Raw genomic sequence first — 26,841 nt, 5'->3', positions numbered from 1 at the left:
TCTAGTTAGATTTGAGCCATACAATAACTGATTATTTTTCCTCTCCTGCCAAAAGTTTTCTTTTCCCTGGAGTTAATAACTGTATTTCCTTTTTTGTTTTTAACTGTTTCCTAAGCACATATCACTAATTCAAAACTCTCTACTACTTGCCTAAATCTCATCTCAGTACAACAGACTTCTAGTTGGTTGGTTGATTGTACAGTTTATTGGTTTCTCTCTTTCATGCTGAACAAGTTCCTTAAATTCACTGGAATACCCCCAAATGAAGGTCCTTTCTTTGCATTTCTCAAGATAGAATAATTGAATATATTTTACTTAGCAGTTTGTTAGCTTGATTTATAACTTTTAAATATTTGGACAAATGTTCTGTAGGTCTCTCTTTGTACTCTTTTCCTGGGCTCTGAAAATGGGATAAAGTAGGTATGGCTGCTAATTCCTGAACCCTTCTAGGTTTCTGTCGGGCAAATTGGCTTCCTTCTCATCCATATCCATATTTAGGTACCAGTTTCCCCAACTCTGCCAAGTCAGTTACACCTCTTCTATCCATCCCATTTTCTAAACATGTGCTGAATTCTCTCAACTGCCACTGTCTGCTCTTCTGTTCTTTTGTCCTTGAGGGGTTGTGTATCTTATTGCCGCTGTAACAAATTACCACAAACTTAATGGCTTAAAACAACACAAATTTATTTTCTTATAGTTTTGGAGGTCTAAATTCCAAAATCAATCTATGTGGACTAAAATCAACATGTTAGCAGGGCTGCATTCCTCCAGGAAACCCTAGAGGAGAATCCATTTCTTTGCCTTTTCTACCTCCTACAGGCTGTCTGCATTCCTTGGCTCGTGACTTCATCCTCTACCTTCAAAGCTAGCCGCAGAGTATCATCTAATTTTTCTCTCTCTCTCTCTGACTCTAATTATCTTGCCTCCCTCTTTCCCTTATAATGAGCTTTGTGATTACATTGGGCCCACTCAAATAATCCGGGATAATCTCCTCGCATCAAAATCCTTAATTTAATCACTTCTGCAAAGTCCTTATTGCTATGTAAGATAGCATATTCATAGGTTCCAGGAATTAAGACATGAGTATCTAAGGGGGAACCATTATTCTGACTACCATAAGGGTTTATACTCCTTACTCCTCTACTGTGGGTGCCAGGAATGAGCAAAGCAAAAAGTACGTGTTCAATCATCTTGTTTGATCAGGAGCCCAAATGGTATTTGTCCTGTTTCCAATCTTTGGGACTCTTTTCATATTTTTTTCTCAAGTAGATATAATAATAGTGTAGGAATAATAATAGAAATAACTAAATATCACTGAAGCCCTTAACCCATACATGAGATTAGGATAGGCCCCAGAAATGTTTTCATAAACACTGTTTAGGAGAGAATTTGGCTGAGTAGACATGGGAAGAAAATGAATAAAAGTGGAAAACAGAACAAATGAGTGGGGAAAAAAACTTTTTTGAAGAAGGTGTTTATAAGCTCAAAAAATATGGTTGTCACTCAGTAATATGGGTGTTAACCATGGATTAACAGACAAGAATCAAAGATGGGAACAGAAAGACAACATCACATATGAAAAAAAGAAAAAAAAAAGAAAGCTAAATTTAGAATTGGAAGTTCTAAACTCAAACCCCAATTCTCAAACTTACAGTTTGATCTTGCACAGGTCAATTAGGTATCATGGTTGTACAGCTGAAGAAGCTGAAACCCAAAGAAATTATCTCAATTTAAATTAGCATATAAATATATATATATACATGAAAGACCCCAGGAAGACACTGACCACATAGCATTTTAACGTCAGTTGAACTTGAAGCAGAAAGAGGAACTAACTGAAAACTAGCATTATGGCAAATCCAACAGCTGGAAGACAGACTAAAAGAAAATTATCTTCCCCATTTCTAAAAAGATGGACCAGTCTGGTCACAAGAAAATTCACTTTCATGCATGGGTTTGATTGCAGATATTCTATATTTATTCATTCAAAAAAATTTTATTGCAGTCCTCCAATGTGCCAAACACCATACGAGGCATTAAGGATAAATCAGTGAATAAAGCAGACGCAATCTCTGCTCACAGACGTTACGGTCTAATAGGGAACTAGAAAATTAAATAAATATGACACGTAAGGGTGATCGGTGCTTTGATGAAAACCAAAACATGGAATTCAGGCACTTAAACCAGACTGGGGTGGGGAGTTGGGCAGAGTGATCAGAGTTCATGACACACCGTTCAGAGCTCAGCTAAAGAGTAGGAACTAACACCCTTCAGAGCTCAGCTAAAGAGTAGGAACTAGTACAGCAAAGATGAAGGGGAGTGGTTAGGCAGAGTGTTTCAAGGAGCCTACTCCTTTGCCTAGGAAGAGCGACAGGGGATCCTGGAAGCTTGTTAGCCTGCTTCTTGTGTCATGCATGAAAATGGCAATAGAACTGATATGAGAAGAAAGTGCGTGGGTTACTATGGTGCTTTCAGAATGACAGACTCACAATGATGAAATTATAAGTACTTTGCTTTCTTCTCAAAGTAAATTCCCTCCCCTACTTTTCATTCTACAGGTGGGCAGTGGAGCACAGTAGCTAAGAGGGCAGGCTCTGGAGCCAGGCTGCCTGCCTGGATTGACACACTGACTCTGCCACTCGCTAGTCTAAGACCTTGAAGACATTTCTTCACCCCTCTATGCTTCAGCTTACTCATCTATAAAATGCTCCTGCTGTTAATATGTTCCTCATTGAGTTATTATGAGGGTTAAATTAGTTAATAAATCAAAAGTGTCTAGAACAGTGCCTGGCACAAAGTAAGTGCTCAATAAATTTTCACTTGTTGCTGCTACAGGTTTTGCTTTTTTGGGGGAGAAGGGGAGGTCATTAGGTCTATTTATTATTAGTTTTTTTTTTTTAATGGTGGTACTTGGGATTGAACCCAAGACCTCGTGCATGCTAAGCATGCACTCTACCACTGAGCTATACCCTCCCCCACTGCTACTGGTTTTAATTGCCATCCACTGGCCTTTTGTAATTTCTAGAAGAATAAGAGGCCATTTGACTTTGTTCACACGGTACTGCTTTCAGTCACAAGGAAAATGAGAATGCAGCAGTACTAGCAGCTTACCATTTGGTCCACAAAATAGAAATTAAAAGCAACCAGAATCTTGTTGATCAGTTCTTCAGTTCTGACTCTGGAAGGTGGGGAGATCAGAAAGCTTCAAAGAGGTCCTCACCTCGTTCAGGCTATATGGAACTGAGGCAGAGATGGCAGAGAGCGCAGTCATGCTGAAATCAGGCCCCACAAGAAGGCAATAGTTTGGTGGACCCACCATGATTCAGGCTGCAATACAGAAACAACATTTATAGATACATACAGAGATGATCAGCCTGAGGGAGACCTTTTTATACAAAACAATGCCAGGATATTAATATTAAATTCAGAGTTTCAACTGCATTCACTCAACAAACATTTGAGTGCCCGTTAAACACAAGACACTATTCTAGATGTTAAGAATGTAGCAGTGAAAAGAGACAAAAGGCAAACACAATAAATGAGTTAAGCACACAGCATACCATAGCATAGGTACTCTGGAGAAAAATAAAGTAGCAAAAGAAGAATGGGAGGGCAAAACAGCAAAGACAAAGGTGGGGTACAGGGTGAACGACTTTCATCAGGGTAGTAAGAGAAGGCCTTACAGAAATGGGGATGTCTGAGCAAAGACCTGAGAAGGTGAGGAGGACATGGAAACATCTGGAAGGAGCATCCTGAGCAGAGAGAATAGCAAATGTAAAGTACTTGAGGAGAGTGTGTCCAACGTGTTTGAGGAACAAGGTGGTCAACGGACCTGAGCAGAGACAGGTAGGGGAAGAAGAGCAGGAATTGAGATCAGAGAGGAAGTGGGGTCTTGCAGGCCAAGTTGTAAGAATCATAGCTTTTTCTGAGTGATATGGCGACCTACTGGATAGTTTTGAACAGAAACATGGTGTGGTCAGCCTTATGGTTTAAAAGGATCACTCTGGCTGCTGGGCTGGGAAAAGAATGAAGGTTAAGGGTGGCTGATATAAAATCCTACTAAAAGGTAACAGTGGCTTAGACCAAGGCTGTATCAGTAGAGATAAGAAGGGTGGTCATACATTCTGAAGAGACAGCAACAGGATTTGACGACAGATTGGATGTAGGGTGTAAAAGGGTTGCTGAGTAGGTTTTAGCAATGGGAATGATGGAGTTGCCATTAACTGAGATAGAGAAGGTTAGAAGTAGAGAAGGTTTTTGAGAGGGGAGATCAGGAGTTTAGTTTTGGATGTAATAAAATGGAGAGGTCTGTTAAATATCCAAGTAGAGACACAGAGTTTCTTGGATATACAAGACTGAACCTGAGGCTAGGGAGTTGTGAGCATATTTATCACATCTAACGCCAGCAGACTGAATGAGATCACTAAGGGAGAGTATAGAAACAGACGAGGTCCAAGGACAGAGTCTTGAGACATTACAGTATTAAGAGGTCAGTAAGCAACGGAGATTGAGAACAATGACCAGTAGTGCACAATGAAAATCAGGAGAGTGAAGTGCCCTGGAACACTGAAGAAACAAGTGTAACAAGTGAAGGAAGTGTTACAGAGAGGAGGGAGTGATCCACTGTGTCAAATGCTGCTGATAAATCAAGTGAGATGAAGACTGAGAACAGGCCATTGGATTAAGCAACATGGAGGGCAGTTTCGTTCTGGGGGCAAGAGCTAGCTGGAGTGGATTTAACAGAAAATAAGAAAAAAGGAATTGGGACAGTAAATATAGAACTCTTTCAAGGATATTTACTGTAAAGACAGCAAAAAATGGGTCATTAGCTAGAGGAAAAAGTAGCTGTGGAGAGTTTTTTGTTGCTGTTGAAGATTAATTGTAAGAAGCAATATATTAATTCACATAGGGAACTGTAACTAGTAAACAGACCAGAAATAGATGTAACAGATCAGTGCCTTATCTTCTCTGTTGGAAAACTATTTGGAAAGTACACTTAAAATCACAGGATTACTTCATAAGCACTGACAACAGCTCCACCTTGCACTGTTTCTGATTATGAAGTCTCAAGCATTTCTCTGCGCTGCAGGGGAAGAGCTGCTAAGCAGAACAGACGCTTTAATCAGCTGGGCTGGGTACCTCTTCCTTGACCAGCACTGGAGTATCTCTAAACATCCACTCATTCTTTCATTCAAGAAACATTACTGAGTGCTTATCATGTCAGTTACTAGGGATGCAAGTTCAACAAAACAAAACTTTGCCCTAAAGGAGCCCATGGTTCACTAAAGGATGCAGATAAACAAATAAACAGTTCCAACGTAATGTTAACAGTGTACATGTAAGGGACAAAAATTGAATTAAATAGTTAACTGTTTCGTATGGGGACATTTGGGTTATTCCCTCCCCCCCTCCTTTTTTTTGCTGTTATAGGTAGAGGGGTGTCCAGGATTTCAATTGCTTCCAGCAATACTCATTGATATTTGTTACATCAAGATTATAGGAAATCTTACCAAATGAGAAGGAAATCTATCATATACTTCTTAATTTTAACTGCAAAAACAACCATGAAAATAAATCTGAACAGTATGAACTGCCTGAACATAGACAAGTTGGAGATTCATTCCACAAAGATACAGAGATCACCTATTATATCATGGTATGGTTCCAAGTGTTTGAGATGTATCAGTGAACAAAACAAAGACAATGCTTTTTAGAATGTGTATTTTAGCAGGGGAGCCAGTCAACAATAAACATAAAAAGAAGTAAAAATGGATAGTATATTTGAATACAGCAATAAGTGACACAGGAAAAAATAGAGGTGGTTGAGTTAGGTATCAAGTTGTAATTTTAAAGAGTATTGTTAAGACCTTAGTGAGAAAGTGACATTTCAGTAAAGACCTGAAGGAGGTAAGGGAGTTAGCTCTCTTGCTATCTGGAAAAAGAACATTTTAAACACTGAAACAGCCCCAAAGTGCTAAGGAGGAGTGTAGCTTGTGTCTGACAAAAGGAAGAAGTAGGGGACCTTATTTAGAAGCAATTGCAGTAATCCAGACAAGAGATGAAGGTACTGTACACCCAGCTCACTTGCAGTGGAGGTGGTAAGTAGTCAGTTGTTGGATAAATAAAAGCCAATAAAATTTCCTACAGGAAAAATTCAGGATGTGAGAGAAAGGAAGGTACTAAGAATCGTAACAAGATTTCTAACCTCAGCAATTAAGATGGGAAAGGCTGCAGGTACAGATGTGGGAGGGAAAATTAGTTCAAATTTGGACATACTGAGTTTAAGATGTCTCTTAGACACGTCCATAGCACCTAGGATCCCCTTGACTTCCTTGCTTATGAGCCTTTCGCCACTTATTTTGTCCCCACTGCCATGACGGACCACCCTCAGGCAGTAACCACTCAATACTGTTTTGCCTTTCTTAGACCACACAGCTCACACAAGAGTCCATTTGGTGCCCACACAAAATGGAAGTATGTGTGTGCTGAGGATGACAGTAGTGTTAGCATCCACTGACTGAATCTTAATCCCCTTTCCTGACTCACTTCTTTTGCCTGCCCTCCTGCCCTTGGGGTTGTACTCCCTAAGAACACAAAGCCTTTGCCTCAGATTCTGCTTTCTGGAAAAACCAGCACTAAGACAACATCCAAGTGGAGGTGTGAGTAGGTTGTTGTTTAAATGAGTCTGGAGTCTGGGAGAGTGATTTGGGGAGAAGATATAATTTTGAAAGTTGCAATCATGAGACCAGAAAAGAGCATGAAGGAGTGAACAAAAAAGAAAAATGAAAATTTTATTCTAGTACCCTTCAGAGCAGGAATAATGTTTTATTTACTGTTATAGCCCCAATCTGGGGAGTGCAGGCACAAAGTAGGTGTTCAACTGGTACTTTTAGAATAAATAAAATAGGTCACCATGGCCTTGGGGTTAGGAAAGAAAACAAATTAAGTCATGAGAGGTGATGAACTAGAATAGGCAGGGTTCATGGAACTTGAGTTCACAGTGAGGGTGAAAATTAGGTTCAGCAGCAGAAGCAAGAGAGAAAAATAACAGGAAAAGGAAGCTGTGGTTAGAAAAAAGCTCTCAGATACCACTTTCTCCTTGAAATCTTTTATAATCATCTCATGAGACTGTCCCCCTTTTCTGGACCTCTCTCAAGGCAGTGATCTATCTTACCTATCTTATACCAGGTCAATGTATATCCATGTGTTCTTTGTTCTCCCCAATTTCCAAGTGAAAAATTGAGTCAAAAATGGGAGTAGCTTCCAAGCCCCAGAGATTTTAAAAAAGGATGCTAAAGTTTGACATTTCTAGCTCATTTCTATGGTTTCTGAAGATGCCAGAGTGAACATGAAATTGGGAGACTACATTTCAAATCTGAAGTGTAATCCAAAGTGTTCAGTAAAATAATTCACGCTTGAATGGATGATTGAATGAATAATGAATAACAAATTTAGGTGAGAACAGAGGCCAGGAGAATAGAAGTTAAGGAGAATACATGAATTAGTAACTGTTTGAGACCCACTGCTCTGACAGTAGGGCACAAGTGATTAGGGGAAGTGGGTCTGCCCTCAGAAAGCACCTAGAAGTTAGCAAAAGTAACTAAGGCATGAAGAGGGACTAAATGAAGGTCAGTGTGAATAGAAAGGAAGAATATGGGAAAATTTTACAAACACACACACAAAAAAGTTCCATTATTTCGTGGGTAGTACGTATAGGCTATGAATAAATAATTCCAATATTTTGGAATCATGTATAGGGCCAGGGTAAGAAGAGCAGGGAGATGCTAAGCTCAATTTTGAAACTGTATTTGACACAAGAGTGAGATACACAAATAAAACAGGCAACGTTTTAATTAACATTTATGACATGTCAAACATTGTGTCAAGTACACTTTCCATGAATGGTCTCACTTAATTATCAAAATAACACTATGATGGAGGCACTATTACTATCTTCATTTCATAGATGGGAAAACTGAGGCACAAGAGTGAAAAGTATGCCCAGTCACCCAGCTAGTAAGTAGCTGAGCCAGGATTTGAACTCAAAAATATTAAGAATTTTTGCCCAGGACCACATATTCATTATTTGCTCAATAAATATTTAATGAGCACCATTACATTCTAGACATTGTGCTGGGGATACAAGGGGTGGAGAAATGCTGGTGGTGAACAAGACAGACATGGTCCCTACCCACAGAGACCTTTACGTGGACATTAAACAAATAATTAGAAGTATGCTGAATCAGAAAAGAAAGAGTTAAGTTACAGTTAGATAGGATAAGTGTGTGACAGAAAAGAATTCCAGGGGGAGGGAATAGCACGTATAAATACCTTGAGGTGAGAGCCAACAGTAGAAAAAAAGAGAAAAGAGGCTGGAAAAAATAAAAAGACTAATATGACTGGAGTGCAGAGAGCTAGGGGGACCACTGGGGAGGCTGGAGAGAAGACAAGCCCAGATAATGGAGGGCCTGGTTACATGATAAAGACTGGGATTGTGCTCAGTAAGCAAAGGGAAGCTACTGAAGGAATTCAAGCACGGTAATGACTTGATCAGATTTGTATTTGTTAAAAATGACTCTGGCTGCAGTATGACAAATGAATTGGAAAGGGCCAGAAGCAGTTTCATAGGACCTGGATGGTAGTTACAGCAGAACTTCAAGCAAGAGATAAAGGTAGTTTAGACTCGAGTGGGATTTAAAAAAAAAAAAAAAAGTGGTCATAAGAACCAAGAGAATCTAATTTTTGAAGGCAGGTCAAGGTGATTCTGACACGTGTTGGGGTGTTGTAGGTTTCTGGACTGAGTAGATGGACATGATGCCCTTTACTGATCCAAGGGCTATGACACGAGGGTTCTGGAGAGAATATGGTATATGAGTTGAGTCTGACACACCCTAGTCATCCAGATGAAAGTATAGCAAAGGCAGTTGTAAATATAAATCTAGAATTCAAGAGCAAGATCTAGGCTTGAGTTATGAGTGGGACAGTCTTTGGCAGAGGGTATTTGAAGCTACTGGAAAAGGATGAGCCCACCTAGGAAAGTGCATATGGTGGGACTTAAGAAGAGAGCTCACCTCAGCAGGATTCCAGTATTTAAGAGTTGGCTAAAGGAGGAGAGACTGGTTGTTAAAGAACGACCAGAGAGGGAAGGGGAAAATGCTAAGAGCAGAGGGAAAAGGATGTGTGGATGAGGGTGTGGGCAATGGTGTAAGATGCCACAACGAGATCTTGTAAGATGAGGGCTGAAGCTTGTCTGTGACAATTCAGAGGTGCTTCAGGTGTGTGGTAAGAACAAAAGCTAGACTGGAAACGGCTGAGGAGTGGGACATGAGAGAAAGTCCATGGGGTGAGACAATTGTGGTTGCAGAGGGATGTAAAGAGAGAAGTCTTCTCAAAGAAATGAGAGACTGAAGCATATTCAAATACTAGACAGAAACGCCAGTAGCGAAGAAAAAGTTGAAAATAACGGAAGGAAAGGGGGATGTTCTTGAATCCAAAGAGAAAGCAGGACGGGATCTAGAGTACCAGGTTAGAATACCAGGCTAGGGAACTCACTTTTCAACAAGAAATCAATATGGGGCGGGTGCTCAGATTTGAATCCGCTCTGCTTTTCAAACGTTTTCTTTAAGGGACAGAAAGAGAATTATAATAGACACGAAAGCCGAGGAGAGGGCTGCCGAGTTCAATAAAAAAAAAAAAAGGATAATGGAAAGTCAGGATAGTGGTCTTGGATGACCTCTGAGAGAGCAGCTGCAGCAGCTTCGAGGCAACGGAAGTCACACTACGGGTTTAGACGGGGGGTGGGGAGGTTAAGAGAAAGGTGCAGCGCGTGCAAACCAGAGCTGTAAAAAAACGGCTGTGAAAAGAAAGCGACACAGGATGGTGCCAGGAAAAAAAAAAAAAAAGGCGGGTAGGTGGGGGAGGAGGGGAAGACATTTCGAAGGTGCCCAAGGGCAACCTCAGTCAGGGCAGGTCTTGGCTTGGAGGCCGAAGTAGGCCTCAGATGTGACCTACGGGCCCGGCCGCCCTCGCTGCGGGGCTGAAACCCGCCAGGTGCCGCCAAGTCCCCGTGCCTCCGCCCCCCGGAATAGAATAGCCCCTCCGGCGGCCACCAGCCTTCTCAGCGGATTCGCAGAGCCGGGCAGCCCGGCCTCCCAGAGAAGCGGAAAACCCTCCCCGCCGGGGCCTCACGACGCCCCCGGGCCGCGCCCCGTCCCCGCCGCGGCCTCGCGTCCCAGTGCCCCGCCCAGGCCCCAGGCCTCGCGGGCGACCACAGAGCCGCAGCAGCCCTTCCTCTCCAGCTCCCAGGACTCCGGCACTGAGCTGTGGCCCCGACCCGGCGGCGAGTCTCCCTCTTCCCCGCAGCTTTTGAAAGTTCCCGGGGGCGGCGGCGCGCCGGGGCCCAGGCCCGGCCTGCCGCAGCCGCCCTAGAGCCCGCCGCTTACCGCCTCAAGGGCAGCCCGCGCGGGGGTTTCCATCAAGCGTCGACACCCCTCGGGAATTCCCCACTGGGCCACACACAAACCCCACTTCTTCCTACAAATTTCCGCCGCCGGTTTTATCCGCCGATACGCGGTAGTGGGGGGGTACTCAGACCACTCCTCCCCACCCCCCGCCCGCCCCAGCCCACCTCCGCCTTCCCTCTCCCCGCGGAACCCCTCTGCCGAGCCCGAAGGAACCCGAAGGTCTTCGTCAAGTTCCGCCTCCAGCGCAGAGGGCGGGGCCGCTCAAGCTCCTCCGGGCCGAGCTCGGCTGTTTCCGTACGCGGCCGCTGCGCACTCGGCACTGGGCGGCGCTGGCTGGCTCCCTGGCTGCGAGTCCTCAGTCGGCGGCGGCTGCTGCTGCCTGTGGCCCGGGCGGCTGGGAGAAGCGGAGTGTTGGTGAGTGACGCGGCGGAGGTGTAGTTTGACGCGGTGTGTTACGTGGGGGAGAGAATAAAACTCCAGCGAGATCCGGGCCGCGAACGAAAGCAGTGACGGAGGAGCTTGTACCACCGGTAAGAGGAGCAGGAGGAGGAGGCAGGAGCCGGAGAGAGCCGGGGGGACGGAGGGGGGACGGGGAGGCGCCGGACACCCGCGCTCGGGGCCTTCCCCTCGCAGGAGGGGCCGCGGTAAAGATGGAGCCTCCGCCCGAGCCCCACACCATCGCCGCCGCTCGCAGCGAACAAAGAATAATGGCGGCGGACTGGAGCCAGCGGCGGCCGGGGCGGCAGCGACTCTGCCTGCAGCCAGCGGCGGCGCTCATGGCGGGGGGCGGCGGGCGGGGTGGGAGCCGGCGGCCGGGGGTGTGTGCGGGCGGCCGGCCGCGGCGAGCTGGCGCCCGCGTTCTCGCCGCCGCCGCCGCCGCTGCCGGGCCGGGCCGGGCCGGGCGCGGAGCCGGGAGCCCGGAGCCCGAAGCCGCCCCGGGGGAGGCCTCCCGCCGGCCCGGCCCGGCCCAGCGCTGCCCCCCGCGCCGCTCGCCCGGCCCCCGCCGCCCGCCTCGCCCCCGACCCGGCCCGCCGTCTGCCAGGGCAGCGCCGCCGGGGTGCCCGCGGGGGGTGGAGGAGGAAGAAGGCGACAGTTGAGGGCAGAGGAGGTGAAGGTGCCTGCCTTCCCGGTCGCCTCCGTGTCTGCCATGCCCGCCTCGCGAGGGGAAGCGCTGCTCCGTCTGACCTACTCTCCTCTCCACTCTCTTTGTGCAATAAAGTTCGAAACCCAAGGTTTCCTCTCGTGCTGTATTTTATTCACGCCCTTTCCCCCCGCTCCCACCCCAATGGGAAAATGCTGTTTTCTGTGCTTTTCTGCTTAGATGGGAAGATGAGAAGTCGCGCTTTTTAAGATAATTTTTGATTCTTTCTCTCACCCTCTTCTTTTTTTTTTCAAAGTTAGTAGTCATGGAAATGCATTCTTTTGGGGAGGAAGGGGGTACTAAGAAAAACGTATTTGTAATAACTTTAAAAAAAACTGTTGGGATCTTGTAAAAGGGAAGCTGATGTTTGAAAATAGTTTCGGTTTTAACCCTTTTCAATAAGGTAATTATCACTTGAGATCTATCATTCTGAAACACTGTTGAAACGAATATTAGCCGATGTACTTTTGTTTTACATCACCTTTTTTTTTTTTTTTTTTCTTTTGGCCAGCCGTGCCTTTGGCGTTTGGATCCTCTGGATCTCACCTCGCACCCCCTACCATGTTTCTCACATCTTTGTGTCTAATCGTAAATAAGAGATTGGTTAATACTAATTATAAAAATAGATGTTTTAAAGTGTCCATTATTTGTCTGGCATGTAGTAGGTAACCCCAGCCACAGACCGACAATAATTTAAGCCACAAGGTTTATTTTTTTCCTTGTTGGGAAAAAGGGACAGCAGAAAAGTCATTGGCACATCAAAGATTAAACGACAATTTTGAAGGACCTGGGATATGACCTATTTAAGTTTGTCTTACCTTCAGAAGTTAGAATATCATGCTAGTCTCAGCTTGCATCAGTTCTGTCTTATAAAGATTTAGTATCGAAGATACTTTTGGTTGCCAGCTATTGAAATCTTCTACATTAACTGCTCATTTCCTGATTTGAAAGTAAAGCCGAACAGTTATTTTAGGTGGTGCAAAATATCAACAGGTTATTTGTTTTTAAAATACCTGTCACAGAATGATAGAATTGTGATTGATACAAGGTTTCTTGTTAGGAATAAATATTGGTATTAGAAGCACTGTTTTCTGATTTTCTGTATGCAAGTCACTTTTCCAAAACCTACTTTGCTGTATTGCAAGTCTTAAAAACCACGTTAGCAATTTGTCATTGATAAGAAACTTAAATTAATAAGATGTAATAAAGATGATTTTTCCATAAGGATTGGGAAGATGGTTTTATTTCCAAATACTGAAGAAATTATAGTATTGATGATGATGTAGATCACTGATTTTCCCTAAGGATTTTCTGCAAGCCAGCATAAGTTGAGTAAAATTTATTTTCCTTTACAGAGAATGTATGACAATGACTCTTCCTTTCTGAAATTTTTTTTAAAAAAAGATTTTCCAATGGGTTTTTCTTTAGTCTTATCCAAAAGATCTTTTAAGTTTTGTTTGTTTGTTTGTTTTATAAATTCACAGCCTGCAATTCTTAGCAATTTCAGGTTAAATTTTTCAGATTTTTATGTTCATTAATGTTTGAGTATTTATTAGCATGGTACTAAATTATACTTCTGCTCCTTCCTAGAGATCGGCAAAAATTAGTTAAATCTGCTTGAACCTTTTTTTTCTTTTAATGGACATGTATTCAGAAAGCCAATGAATCTTTGACAAAAATTGACTGAAAAATGTTAAGAGGACACTTCTTGTGAAATTTAAAACTCCTTTTGAATTTTTTTTTCCCACAAAGAGCCTAAGGAAACTTAGAAACCTGATTCATAAAATGGCACCTTCCTTTTTCTGCTTTTTGAAATTTTCATTTTCTTGATTACATCTGATTAATAGAATTTTTGTTTCTTCACAGAGAAGAGACAATAATGTTTGTTTTGTCATTCATTCTAAAACATTAGGTTTTGTTTTGGGGAGTATAATATGGTTATAGTAAAACCAAATGTGTATCCCCCACTTCAGCTCATTTAAAAAAATTTCCTTTTTTATATACAATGAAAAAAATTATATACTTGTAACCTAATGCTTACAGTGTATCACTGAAATTTATAATTTTATTTATTCCATAAATATCAGCTATGGTTATATAAACTTGTTTATATCCAGCCTGTGACATAATCTTGTAACCATATCTTTCTTGATATACAGTGTCACTTCCAGTGATGGCTTCTTTATTGAATACTTAGAGCTCAAATTTGAATTTAAAAATATAGTAGATAGTTGGGGAATGAAAACAATGAAGGGCTTTTTTTTCTCATCCCTACATTATCACTTGAGACACAATTTGTGATACCTCAAATATTCAGTTAGCACATACTATGGCAAAGAATGTAGTTAGTGGAAGGAGTAGTGGGTTTGCAGTCTTAGGCCTGTGTTTGAATCTTGCTCTTGCCACTACTGTAATGTGCCTACTGTAGGAATTTTGCGACCTACTGGAAGTCTCTTGATCTTTCTCAGCCTTAGTTTCCTTATCTGTTAAATTAGAATAATACCACCTACTTTATAGGGTTGTGAGATAATTATAAAGTACTTCCTTAGGGATTCAATTAATGATAGATACTTATTTTTAAGTTTTATTTTAACTTCCTAGGTGTGGAACCTTCGGCAAGTTTATTCTCCATACCTCAATTTCCTTGGTCATAAGTGTATATAAAATATCTACCTCATAGAAATGTGGGAATTAAATAAGTTAATACATACTAAATGCCAGGCATGTCACAAGTGTTCAGCAAATATTTCTTATTACTTTATAAGTTATTCATCGTTGTTATTACTGTGTTTTATACACTGGGCCAGAAGCTGCAGCAAATCCAAAGATGAATTACACTGTCGTATCTCTACCCTCAAGGAACTTTTGGGGGACATGATGACTAATAAGGCAGAATATATGTCATAAGAAAACAATCAAAGGAAAGAGAGATCACATCTGATGAAGATGGAAGAAAGGAGAATTCTTTTTATATTTCCAGTTTTATTTTTTAATAAGTAATTCAGATAGTCCATAATTCAAAACACATAAAATGTAATACAGCAAAAAGTCATGTTTGGCCAGCACCCTCCAATCACCCAAGTGTTAACCAGTTTCTTACTTGTCCATACAAAAGCACATATGATGTATGTACTCTTCCCCCCAACCCCCTTTTTATAGAAATGCTAGTATACTATATACACTCCTGTGTTTTGCTTTTTTCACTTAATTTGTCTTAGCAGCTGGTTTGTGTCAGTACATAAAGAGCTTCATTCTTTTAAGTATGAGGCACTTCATCATATGCATATACCTGTATTAACCAGTTAGTGAATTAATTTTATTTTTAGATCTTATGTGACCTTTTAAAGTAAGAGAATCTGTCATTATGCCTTTATTTCTTTAAATGAAAGATTTCATTTAAATGAGAGATAACCATAACATAAATGAGGATGTTATTTGAACTGCCTCAAATACCTTTTTAGTTTCTGTTTTTAAAAAGTTTAAGTAAAATGATGGAGATGTGCATGAAGAGGGAAGCAAGCTAAGAGTTAACTCTCAAAGTGAGTTTAGTCTGAATTTGATTCTCTTGTTGAGGTTCTTGTAGCCCTGTACAGACTACTTCCTCGTATTATTTCATTCCAAAAAAGTCTATATAATTTTCTCTATAAATGAGAAAGAATATCTCGTGTAGTCCAGACCTGTTTTTTAAGCAGACTGTTCTCATGGGATATTATTACCCAGTAATCCTGATTAGTGTACTAGCTTTCTCCCTGACTTTTTTATATACTCATTATCTTACTTTTTGATTTTCTAATATTTCCTAGTATAATTATCAGTGACTTTTATATTTGATACCTAAATAAATAGTGAGTTTCACTTATATGATTATCTGCTGAGACTTTTCACTGCTTAGATGAATTTTTTTTCTTTTCCTTTTGTGTGGGGTTTTGTGTGTGTGTGTGAGGCAGTCCTTGGTCATTCAGTTGGACCAAGTAACACTCATTTAAACTAGAGCACAAAACCAGTTTCAGTCTCTTTCCTTTTCTTTTTTGGCTCTTCTAAGTAGCATTTAACCATAGTACATTTTAAATATACATGCTGTTAGTGTATTTTAAGTTAATTAAGCTTAGAAAATGATAACTAATAATGTAGCAGCAGGGACACAAAAAGTCGCTTATCTTTAAAAAAAAAATTTTTAAATGAAGCCGTCATGGTGTATCTCATTGTTTGGATGTTAAGTTGAAAGTTACGTATATTAGAGCTTTTAATGTAAGAATATTGTCTTACTATTATTTTGAGGAGTTAGTATTTTATATAAAATACTGATGTGTGCTATTTTTACCTACTCAATGACTAAAATGTTTACAAAGCATTTACCTTTACTGATTTGGTGGAGGTGGAGATAGATAATTAAAATCTGTAAAGGCAGAAAAGTTTTCTTCTGGAACATACCTGGCAGCTACCAGACAATGAAATGATTTCTCACAGTATTATTGTATCAGTCAATTGCCTTTTGGGGCAGAGGTAAAGCTCGTGAACTAAAACAAGAAACTATTTCTGTGAAAATGGCTGCTTGCTTTCCTCTGCCAGTTTAATGTATATGCTACCTCAGTCATTATGTAAGAGGTTAGTTATGGTCAACTTCCTGAAGTTGTAAGAAGAAAGTATGATTTTAAACTTATTTTACACTATCAAATCTGTAAATGCAGGTTCTTGAGACACATTTGAAACATAAATATGAATAGCCGTTTTGTTTTTTTCTCATTCAGCATGTTCCTCTCCCCTTAATATAAGCACACTCTTGTGTCCTGTTTGTTTTATTTTGTTTTGCATTCTTCTCTTTTCTTAGCTCTGCCAGCCCTGTAAAGATATGTTTTGTTATATTTTACCAAGTTTTACTCACCGGCCTTTAGGTTACCAATAAGAAGCAAGGGGAAAAAAACTATCATTTACATTCTGATGTTTATTCCAACATATAAGCAGAAGGCTGTATTTTACAAATACAGTGATGAAAAATTATCTTTTTATACTTAATCAATTTTTCAGGCTAGTTACATGAATCACAACTTAAATAGTATCTCTTTCTAAACTTTTAAATGCCTGAGTTTTTCTCAGGGTTGAAGGTAATGAATCAATAAATGAGATGGGCTGTCTGAACAAATTTTTCCTGATTGGATTAATCCAGGATCTCTGAATAATCTAACAATCAAGGTTTAGAAAATAAGAGGTCTGAGGGAGTGATGGTGTTTTTTTCCAAAAAGGAGAGAAGTGAAGACTGACATTTGGTTGGAGAAGAGAAAATTGAGTAAGAAATTAAAATAACTAAGTAATGGGGAGGGTATAGCTCAGTGGCAGAGCTGCATACCTAGCATGCAGGAGGTCCTGGGTTCAATCCCCAGTACCTCCATCAAAAAACCAGATAAGTAAATTAATTAACCTAATTACCTCCCCCCTGCAAATAAACAAATAAATAGGTAGATAGATAAATAGATAATTTAAAAAAAAAAGTAATGACCCTGGAGTTGGTCTGAAAGTTGGTTTATACCAATGGTAATAGAAAATGTCTTTCCAAAAGATTAGTGAATCTTCCAGGAAACTAAGGTAGATTTCCTTCAATTTTAAGTGGATTCCTAAGGAGCTCGTTACCTGCATCTGAGTTTCTGATTATAATTATAAGACAGTATAGATGTAACTAAAAATGTTTATAACCTAGCCAAAGCTGAATAACTGTTAATTTTGAGGGCTGTTAATTCTATTTGTGCAAGTGATTGGCAATAGGAGACTCAGAAATCTTAAGGAGACCGAAGTGAAAATTACTGCTTGTTCTAAACTGTGTGCTCTGAAAGGGTATCATTTTCTTAAAAGTATCAGTAGTCTTATTTGCTGTTACCAGTAACAGTAATACAGTTTTACTTACTACCATTTATCAGTCTAGTCATTTATTCAGTAAATATTTATTGACGATCGATTTTTTATAGTTGATGAAATCACAAGAAAATTTACTCAGGTATTTATAGGTATCAAATGAAATACTGTTCTAGTTGCTATAAACAGTAAAGCCTGAGTATGTGGCTTAGCTGCTCTCAAGGAACTTACAGTGTAGTGGTGACAAAAAGAAGTATGAGAAAGAAGGATTTATACGTGGCAGAATATGAGTTTTCACTACTGTCTTGAAGGACTATAAGGTTTAGAAGAGAAGTTCAGTGAGGAAAAGTTTTGCCAGCAAGAGAGGATTCATATTGCATACTGAAGACCTTGGAGAGTAGAGGTACAGGGGAGCATTCCAGGTAGTGGCATGGGCAACAAAAATGAAGATACGAAAGTAGGATGAACTTGGTATGTTCACAAGTTGGTGAAGAAAGTGTTAACATTAAGTATAAATCCACTTTATGAGGAACCCTGAGTGTGAGGCAGGAAGCTTTAAATTTTAAGAGGAAGAACGATATAAACAGAAATGACATATATTGGGCTAAAATGTAGATATCCTGACTCCTAATTCTTTCTCCTTCATGGTGAATTAATTGCAGTTTAAAAATTGACATTATAGATTCTTTTTTTAACAGCTTTATTGAACTACAATTCACATACCATACAACCTACCAGTTTTAAATGTACACTTCTATAGTTTTTAGCATGTTCACAAGATTGTGCATCTGTCACCACAGTCAGTTTTAGGACACCTCCGTTACTGCAGAAAGAAACTCCGCATGGCTTAGCCATCACCCCTCAATCTCTTCATATCCCCAGCCCAAGGCAACTACTAATCTACTTGGTCTCTAAGGACCTGCCTGTTCTGAACATTGCATATAAATGGACTCATACAGTATGTTATCCATTGTGATGAGCTTCTTTTACTTAGCATAATAATACTTTCAGGGTTCATCCATGTTGTATCTATCAGTACTTCATTTCTATTTATTGCTAAATATTCCTTTTTATGGATATGCAGTATTTTATTCATGAACTCATGGACATATGGGCTTTTTGGTATTGTTAATCATGCTGCCATGATTGTTCATTTATTGCACGTTTTCAATTCTTTTGGGCTTATACCTAGCGGTGGAATTGCTGGATTATATGGCAACTGTGTTTAACCATTTGAGAAACTGCCAGACTATTTACCAAAGCTATGGTACCTTTTTACTTTCCCACCAACAACGTATAAGGGTTCTAATTTCTACATGTCCTCACCAACACTTGTTTTTATTTTTCATTACAGACATCTTAGTGGATATGAAGTTGTCTCACTGTGGTTTTGATTTGCATTTCCCTAATGACTAATGATGTCTGACATCTTTTTGTGTACTTACTGGCCATTTGTATACCTTCTTAGAAGTGTCTGTTCAGATCCTTTGCCTATTTTTAAATTAGTTTGTCTTTTTATTATTGAATTGTAATAGTTCTTTATTATTATAGATAGTAAGTTTCTTACCAGGTATATATGATATACAAAATTTTCTTTCATTTTGTGGATTGTCTTCATTTTCTTGGCATGAAAGTTTTTAATTTGATAATTTCCAGTTCATGTGTTTTTGTTGCACTTTGTTTTCCACTTGTTTTGTTTTGTGTGTTGTCATTTGTGCTTTTTGGTGCCATTTCTTGGACATCATAAATTCTTACTTAATTATTACAAGCATTTTCTAAATATCTCTGAAAACCCAGGCAAAAAGGACACCATTATTTAATGAAAAATAACTAAATCTCCTAATGCATATTTAAAGTTATACGCCACCTATTCTGGTCTTCTCTTTTATCCTGTGTCCAGATCCCTTAGTTGAGTGACTGATGAAAAGAAGCAAATATAAAAACCAAGAAATAACAACTTTGAAACATTTTAATTCAAAGTACTATATTTTGAGAATTATTTGTTAAGAGAGAATGTATTATGATGTTTGTGTGGGTGTAGTGTATTACTCATAAATGTACTGTATTGGGGGAATTTACACTTAGCAGACCTTGACCATAAAGGCAGTAGTAATTCCTTCATTTTTTCACAGATGACTAAACTGAGCTCTGGGGAATTTAAATGATATACTTGCTGGTAGAGCCTTTTCCCTGTGCAAGAAATAACAGTAAAGCATGGTTTGCATCTCTCTGAGTTTTAATAGCATTATCTCTTTGTGAAGAAAGTTTTCAAGATTCTAGCTTTATTGTGATTACTGTATATTTTTTTCCTCAACAGTAGTTAAGTTTAGGTCTATAAAAGTTCACTTGGAGGAATTATTGTAGCCAAGGTCTTGAAAAAATATATTGATTTCATTATGTTACTAATCAGATCTTCATCAGCAGATTACCATAACTGGCCAGCTCTTGCCTTCCTTTTTTCCATAATTTGTGTTTTCCTATTATTTCATAATAGAAGTTTATGATTTTAAATCATTGTTAACTATAATACTTCTTTGGAGGGAGTTTACAGGTAAGCTGGTGGTAGAGATTCATTTTTACTTCCCTAGATCTTTTATATATGATACATATTTTATCTCTTACTTGCTTGTAAGCTCTTCGAGAGAAAGGTTCTTGTCTGCTTTAAACTATAGTCCCCTTACTTTTTGGCAGAACGCTTATTGTGTACTAGGCACAGAAAACTTAACTTGTAATGAACGAGTCTCTCTTGGAGGGTCACAGATTTAAAAGGCAAGATTAAAACCAATTTCTTCAGATTTGCACAGGTTAAAGGAAGCAGGCATATATACTTAGATGATTCAGACACTGAAATTACAGATTTATTTTTTTAAAAGCCAAGGAAATTAGATTCATTTTTCATAGCTTAAAAAGAAAGTTTTCTCCTTCGAGTTTTTATTAATTCTGATGCTTTACAAATACTTCACACCTCTGAAACATGGGAAATAGCATGAGATTGTATTAATCAAAGTGATTACCAGAAATCACTACCAGGATGGGTTTAAAAAAAAAAAGTACACTCACCTGAAAATTTGTACTTGATATTGACTCTTTCAGGATTAGAGATAAAGAAACCTACTTGAAGTAAGTCTTTATCATAACTGTATGTAAGTCTTTGCTGTTGTCTACATGTCATTTATCAGCTTTGTAGATTAACCATGGCTAATTTTTAAAATATAGTCCAATATATCCTTGGTGCTTTGAGTGCTTGGCTTTTTCTAGTAAGCGAACCATAGTTAAAAGGATTAGCATGTTGCTTAATAGTCCATGCAATTCCATTGGCAAATATTTCCTCACTTTTTGTGATATGGGATTCTAGGTAGTATAGCCCTAAACAGTCTTGTAAAGTCCTTGCAAACCTCTTAACATCTCTAGTTCTCCATCTGTGAAGTCAAAGCTAAAACCAGAATTCCTGTCTTATTACTCCTACTATGTAACATGTGCTGTTCTTACCTCAGGAGCACTGATTTTCACTCTTTCATTCTAATTTGTAAATAATTCACCAAGAATAGCATTTCAAAATTTATTTCAAAACAGAACTGTTAAAATAATAAACATTAACTTTATAAAACGTGTTTTTTGAAAACACTTGGACATTCATTTTCCATTTCAGTGTAGTGATTTTCACATAGCCCCCTCAGGTTTTGTGGAGTAAATAAAAGCTATAAATATTTAACTTCAAGGCATAGTTTTGTAGGTCCTTACAGTACCACCCTTGAGGTAGTTTATGAAGCATAACTTAGAATTTGAAAATAGTTTCACTCTTTAGTCAACACAAAAATTGCTTTTCTAAAAGTAACTGTATGTAGGAGGTGCATAATCCTTTTTTCCTAAAAAAAAAATCAGCTCCAAAAATTATTTAGTAGAACTTCACATATAGAAATTTACATAGGATCACTTTGAAAGGCTCAATGTGTAAAAAGCTGTTAAAGTGGTATCAGATGGGTGTTTGGAAAGAAAAGAGAATGGGAAAAGATGGGATAAAATGTTACTATCTAAAATAATGCATAGTCATAGTTGCTGCCTTGCTAAGCAACACTGTCTCTTGGTGACCAGATACATGAATGCTTGTTTCAGAGCCTTGAGTAGTCTTACCTGAAGGAAAACAAGGCAAATACATTTTGCCAGTACTTAAAAAAACAATAATAGTAACTTTGATTTGAAAAAGCACTAAAGCTTTCTTATTGAAAGATACTATAGAATTAATCATATTAGAATATGAGGATGGCTGTCATAAATCATGTAATGCATTTCTATAATCAAATGATATTTTCCTAATTCACTTCTGTTAAGTACTTCCGTTGATGATAGTATCTTTCTCATAGGGCATGCTACACAGTTTAAAATAATTTTACTCATTAAAAATAGTATTCAAATACTCTGATAATCACAAAACTGCAGTAAATTATAACATGTAAATATTGAACTTAAAGCAGTTTCTCTGAGCTCAGGGTAATATACACATCAGGGAATTAGTTTTATTAAATAACATTAAAAGATTCTCCTTTGCTGTATGCCTTCTTTTTTGGTAGTGGTTGAGTTATACTGGTATTTACTGTTAATACAGAGAATTTATAAAAACAAACATTCTCAAGCTTTTATTTTTGTAACAGAAATGATTAAATCTCATCACGTTCAAATCACACAAAATTAATTTCATATATAACTTTTCATGCCTTCTTCTGATATCTAGACTAGAGGCTGAAGTAATAGATTTGTATTCCAATTAAGGGAGAGCATAAAGAAAAGTGTTTCAGAAAATTATGTCAGAATTTTCTTACCTTGATAAAGACACTAGTTTATTTTCATTTATCACATTGCCTGTTCTGTTTCCATAAAAAAAAAATATATATATATATATATTTGGCCTCATTTTGTTAGGGTGTGGTTAGTCTAATCTAATAAGATTCTTATAGCTGAAGTTGATATGTGTGTTGAGTTGAGAAGTGTGTGTGTGGGTACATACATACACAGTCCACACAGTATACATACAGCATTTGAATATGCTATTTTCCTATCTGGTTTCAGTGAAAATACGCTGTGTTTAATACCAAAAGACTAGTGTTAGCATCAGAAACCTGGAGCACTAAATTACCAGTATTGATTGCATACATCTCAGTTCTGCTAGATCAAACATATGATAAAGATAGATAAGGTATCTCAAGGTTAATAACAAAAAATATATGCGGGAGGAAAAAAGGCAGTGCAAGCTTGTCACTGATACCTAGAAAGCTGAAGTCTGTTGTGCGGTGCCTGAGCATTTTGCCACTCTCTTTAGTAAATTAATCATAACACTTGAGAAGATTATCCAAGACATGTTGAAAGTATAAGCATATGTTAGTAAGGCTTTCACACAATTATAATATACTAAAAACTAACAGGTATGAAATAACTGTGTAGCAGTGTTGTATATTACTCACAGATGTTTCTAGGTATACTTCTGCAAAATATTTTTAGTGATACATTTGACTGTGACAACAGACCAGTCACTCAGTTTTAAAGCCATGTACCAAGTGGCTGCCGTGGCTACCCTGGAGACTTGAGACTTCTGCTCATGTGATTTCCTTAAATTCGTGGACTTCTGGATTGGTGAAAGAGTTTAGGAGGAGTCACCCATTTGCTAGATGCAGGAGGTTTTTTTTTTTTTTCTTCTCATTTATAATTAAGGTTATTTGCATTTTTAAAAACCACAGCATATATTCATATGTTCCATTAGTTATGAATGTATTATTTTTTCTTGAGAGTCAAAATTCACAGTTCATCTCTCTGAATACTTACCTTCCCTCCTAAACTGAATTAACTTTGTCATAGAGTTAAGGGATTTAAAAAGTAAACTGTGTTGTGGGGGAAGTGGGTCTGTTTTTCATAAACTTGCACTGGAATGTTTAAGATCATAAAGACTTGGGCACTTCTTAAAGGTCAAAAATATTTGAGGAAAAAGAATAAGGTGAAAATATACAGCATTCTTTCTTTTGCTTAATAGTTGTTTATAAAAGTGATGATACGGGCTTGCTTTCTTAGGTGATGACCTTTAATTCGCCTGACTTGATAGAGGCAGATAAATACAGAATTATTGCTGCCGATATTTGTCCCTGGTTTGGTATAGTTTTGCATAGGTGTAGAGTAGGTGAACGTAAATGCCACCTTATCAATGAGGGTTTCACTGGTCTGCTTTTACAATATTAAAAACCCCTCTAACATTCTTTCCAGTTTTATTTTTCACCCAACACTTTTACCTTCTGATTTATTATACATTTACTTGTTTACTTTTCCTCCTCTATTTCTATACACTAGAATATAAATTCCACAAAGGCAAAGTTTTTTAAAACTTTATTTTATTTCTTCATCACCAGGAACTTGAACAGTGCCTGACATATAAATAAATGCTTAGACATGACACTACAATGTCAGAATATAATACAAATGTTTAGATATGATACCATAATACAAGAATAATGTATATAATGTAAACTGTTAAAACTGAAGATCCTGTTGGTTTTGGAAAAGTGAATTATTCACTTGTGGTAAATTACCTCATGGTATATTATGTAGAGTAGAAGTAAATACATTGCAATATAAAAATTCTAAACCCAATGAGTGACTTTAAGAGACATCATTCTCATAGTCTCATTTTGCTCTAGTAGTTCCAGATTGATTTTGAATGACTGTTCTTTGTCTTTTCTCCTTGCTTCTATACAAAATCAGATACCAGCCATTGACTCACTCATTTTTCTGAAGGCCTACTGTAATTTAATTTTTTGCTTATACTATTTTTCTTACCAGAAAAGTTAATATACCCCCAGATTTATCAGTTCTCTTATTTGTTTTCAGTGTTTCTTTGGAATTCCACCACTCTTAACTAATGCAGCATACTCTCTTTTTTTAAAAAGTGATGGAAGCAGTCATTTGACACTTTCCTGGGACGTTTATCTAAACTACATTTTAAAGCTTTAAATATCTAGTCTTTACTGTGTAAAGATGCAAAACTGGCACAGTCCTAGTCAGATAAATTTCTTGATGCTTTCTAAGATGGAAAGAAAGAATTGCTTTATCATGTTGGAAAGTTAAGAAAAGGCCCTGTTAAACTATCTGATAACTGTAACAACAGCTGTTACCAGAGCAACATATAAGTAAACAAAGCACTGTCCACCGTGTGAAAGAGAATCTTTACTGAGTAATAGTCTGGTCTTGTGGCTTTTTTTAAAGTACTGCTAATTATCTCAAGTATTGTATTCTCATCTTACATATATAATACATATAAATATACATACATTTTATATATTATATATGTATATGAATGGTAAAGTTTTTATATTTGCCCAAGATTAAGGAGTCGAGTGACCTATTCTTAATCTGTCTTCTTTACTATGAACCATATAGTAAAAAGAAATACATATATTATTTTACTAAGTGGCCTGCATAATTGTGTGTGCATACATTTTGTTGTCAGTTCCTAGGATCACAGCATTTTAAGTTAGGAGAGATCTCTTCATCCATCTCCCTTGTTTTCAGATGAGGAAACTGGAACACAAAAAGCTTAGTTTGTCCAATGACTACTTGGTGACATCCAGCTTTCCCCCAGGTGTTAGGCTCTCTTTCCCAACTACTTAGAATAGCATTCTTTGTTTCTCTCAAGATTGGGTGAATAATACTGCAGAATCACTCCCTTTTTCATATTAAGAGTTAGAACTCTGAAGACCATTATAGCAAAATGGCATGTATCTTTGTGGATTTATTTTTTAAATTTTGTTTCTTTCAGGCATGACACTTTTGAAATTTGTTTTAAGTTCATAGTTTTCAAAGGATTGTGTTAATTTTTAGGAATAAATTCATGAAAATACTTATATCAATCCCAAAATAGATTTTGGAATTCAGAATTATTGAAAGAACTCTTTTAAGAATCACAAAACTGTCAAGCTAATACTATAGATCTTCCGTGATTTCCAGGATCTATTTGTTTGTAATATTCCAGGCCCACTATTTGCACATTTTCCCTGAGTTCATATGTACCTGATCTTTTTCTTGTTTTATAGTAGTATGGTAGTACTAAGCCTTTGTTGTTGTTGTTTGCATTCCCCAAAAGCATTCATTTGTGTAATGAATTAAGAATCTCCTTTCTTCAAATAATTTTGAAAACCCGCATATTAGCTCTGTTAACTGATCCTGTGTCTGGAGACTACACAGCTAGCTAAGACTGCTCCTGGGGTAATAGAAAAATTGAAGACTGTACACAGAGCATCTCTTCTGTCCCCACCTGAATATATAAAGAAAAGAGAGTAAAAGCTTTCAAAGTCATGACTAATGCATTCACTTTAAATGCTAGTTTAGTTTAGTTGAGTTTCAGTACCTTCAAGGTGAAAACCAAAAGAATAGTTTCTGTTTTAGCTGAGTTGTTTGAGTTTCTTATCTGAAACAAATTGTTTTTCCTTAAGTAGTTCTAACCTGCACTTTGAGAAAGGCCTGAATTATCTGATGAAAGACAGTATTTTACTGTTGCCCACATGGTTGACATCTACGCAAACTAATTAAGAAGGCTATCCCCCACCCTGAAAAAGGATTGATAGTCTACCTGAATGAAATGATAATAAAACACTGGCAGTTCACATGGGGGATCCTGACCTTTGGAAATACCACGCTTTGTTTTTAAAAGAAAGGGAAAAATAAGTAAATAAAATGAGTATTATTTAGTTGGGGAGAGAAGAAGGATGCAAGTCACATTCTTGTTTTGAATGTGTCCTTGTAGCTATAATTACTTATGTTAGCTAATGGTTTTGTTCCTTTATTATAGAATCATAAATATTTTATTTTCTGAAACAAGAAGTTGTAATGATGCCTTGTACCTTAGTGTCAAAAAAAAAAAGTTAAGTAGCCCTGACATATTGAAGAGAAAACAAAGACAAAAGAAATATGATCTGTGCCTTAAATTAATTTTAATCAAATGATGGAGTGAAATTATAATGGATGACAGCATAGGTTAAAAAGAAATATGGCTTGGAATAAAGTCTTTCAAAAATGGCTGTATATTCTCTGCCTACACAGGAGATATTATGATGATAATTTTGTATTTCTCTTCATTCTCATTAAATTGATGACTTGGAGAGGATAGAGAAAATTTATGAGTTTCTGCTCTTATTTAGCTTGACTCAGGACTGTCCTCAAAAGGATTTATTTGCTTATTTTATTGTTGTTAAGATTTGATTTTTTTTTCTTTGATGTGCCATTTTATTCCAGACCAGAATATGGACAGTATTTAGTATACAGAAACTATTTTGTTGTTGATATTGCTTTGTTACTTTTGATGTCTTTCTTAAATTATTTAGTTTAAAAGAGCACAGATTTTAAGTATACAGTTCAGTG

General features: G+C 38.1%; 1 protein-coding gene and 1 non-coding gene across 10 annotated transcripts in view; one reads left to right on the top strand and one right to left on the bottom strand.

Annotated features, from left to right (window-relative positions):
* Positions 1–10,574, bottom strand: part of LOC105093564 (KLF transcription factor 7) — a 205,647-nt gene extending 195,073 nt beyond the window's left edge. The window contains exons 1-3 of one of the 2 annotated variants that reach the window (XR_010380646.1): positions 10,443–10,574; positions 3,112–3,327; positions 1,653–1,704 (exon numbers count right to left, since the gene is read on the bottom strand). This is a non-coding gene — a transcript (KLF transcription factor 7). The remainder of the gene's footprint in view (positions 1–1,652; positions 1,705–3,111; positions 3,328–10,442) is intronic. The other variant, XR_010380647.1, reaches the window with a different exon arrangement.
* A 3-nt stretch (positions 10,575–10,577) lies between these two features.
* CREB1 (cAMP responsive element binding protein 1) overlaps positions 10,578–26,841 on the top strand; it is a 57,621-nt gene continuing 41,357 nt past the window's right edge. For 2 of the 8 annotated variants that reach the window (XR_004136798.2, XM_031451911.2), the window contains exon 1: positions 10,737–10,993. The gene's annotated coding sequence lies outside the window, so the exon portion shown is untranslated. Of the gene's footprint in view, positions 10,994–26,841 lie in introns of all 8 variants that reach the window. The other 6 variants (XM_031451913.2, XM_031451915.2, XM_064485048.1 and 3 more) reach the window with 6 other exon arrangements.

Source organism: Camelus dromedarius, chromosome 4 (assembly GCF_036321535.1).
Source record: "Camelus dromedarius isolate mCamDro1 chromosome 4, mCamDro1.pat, whole genome shotgun sequence".
NCBI classification, from domain to species: Eukaryota; Metazoa; Chordata; class Mammalia; order Artiodactyla; family Camelidae; genus Camelus; species Camelus dromedarius.
This window is presented reverse-complemented; position numbering and strand designations above follow the sequence as displayed.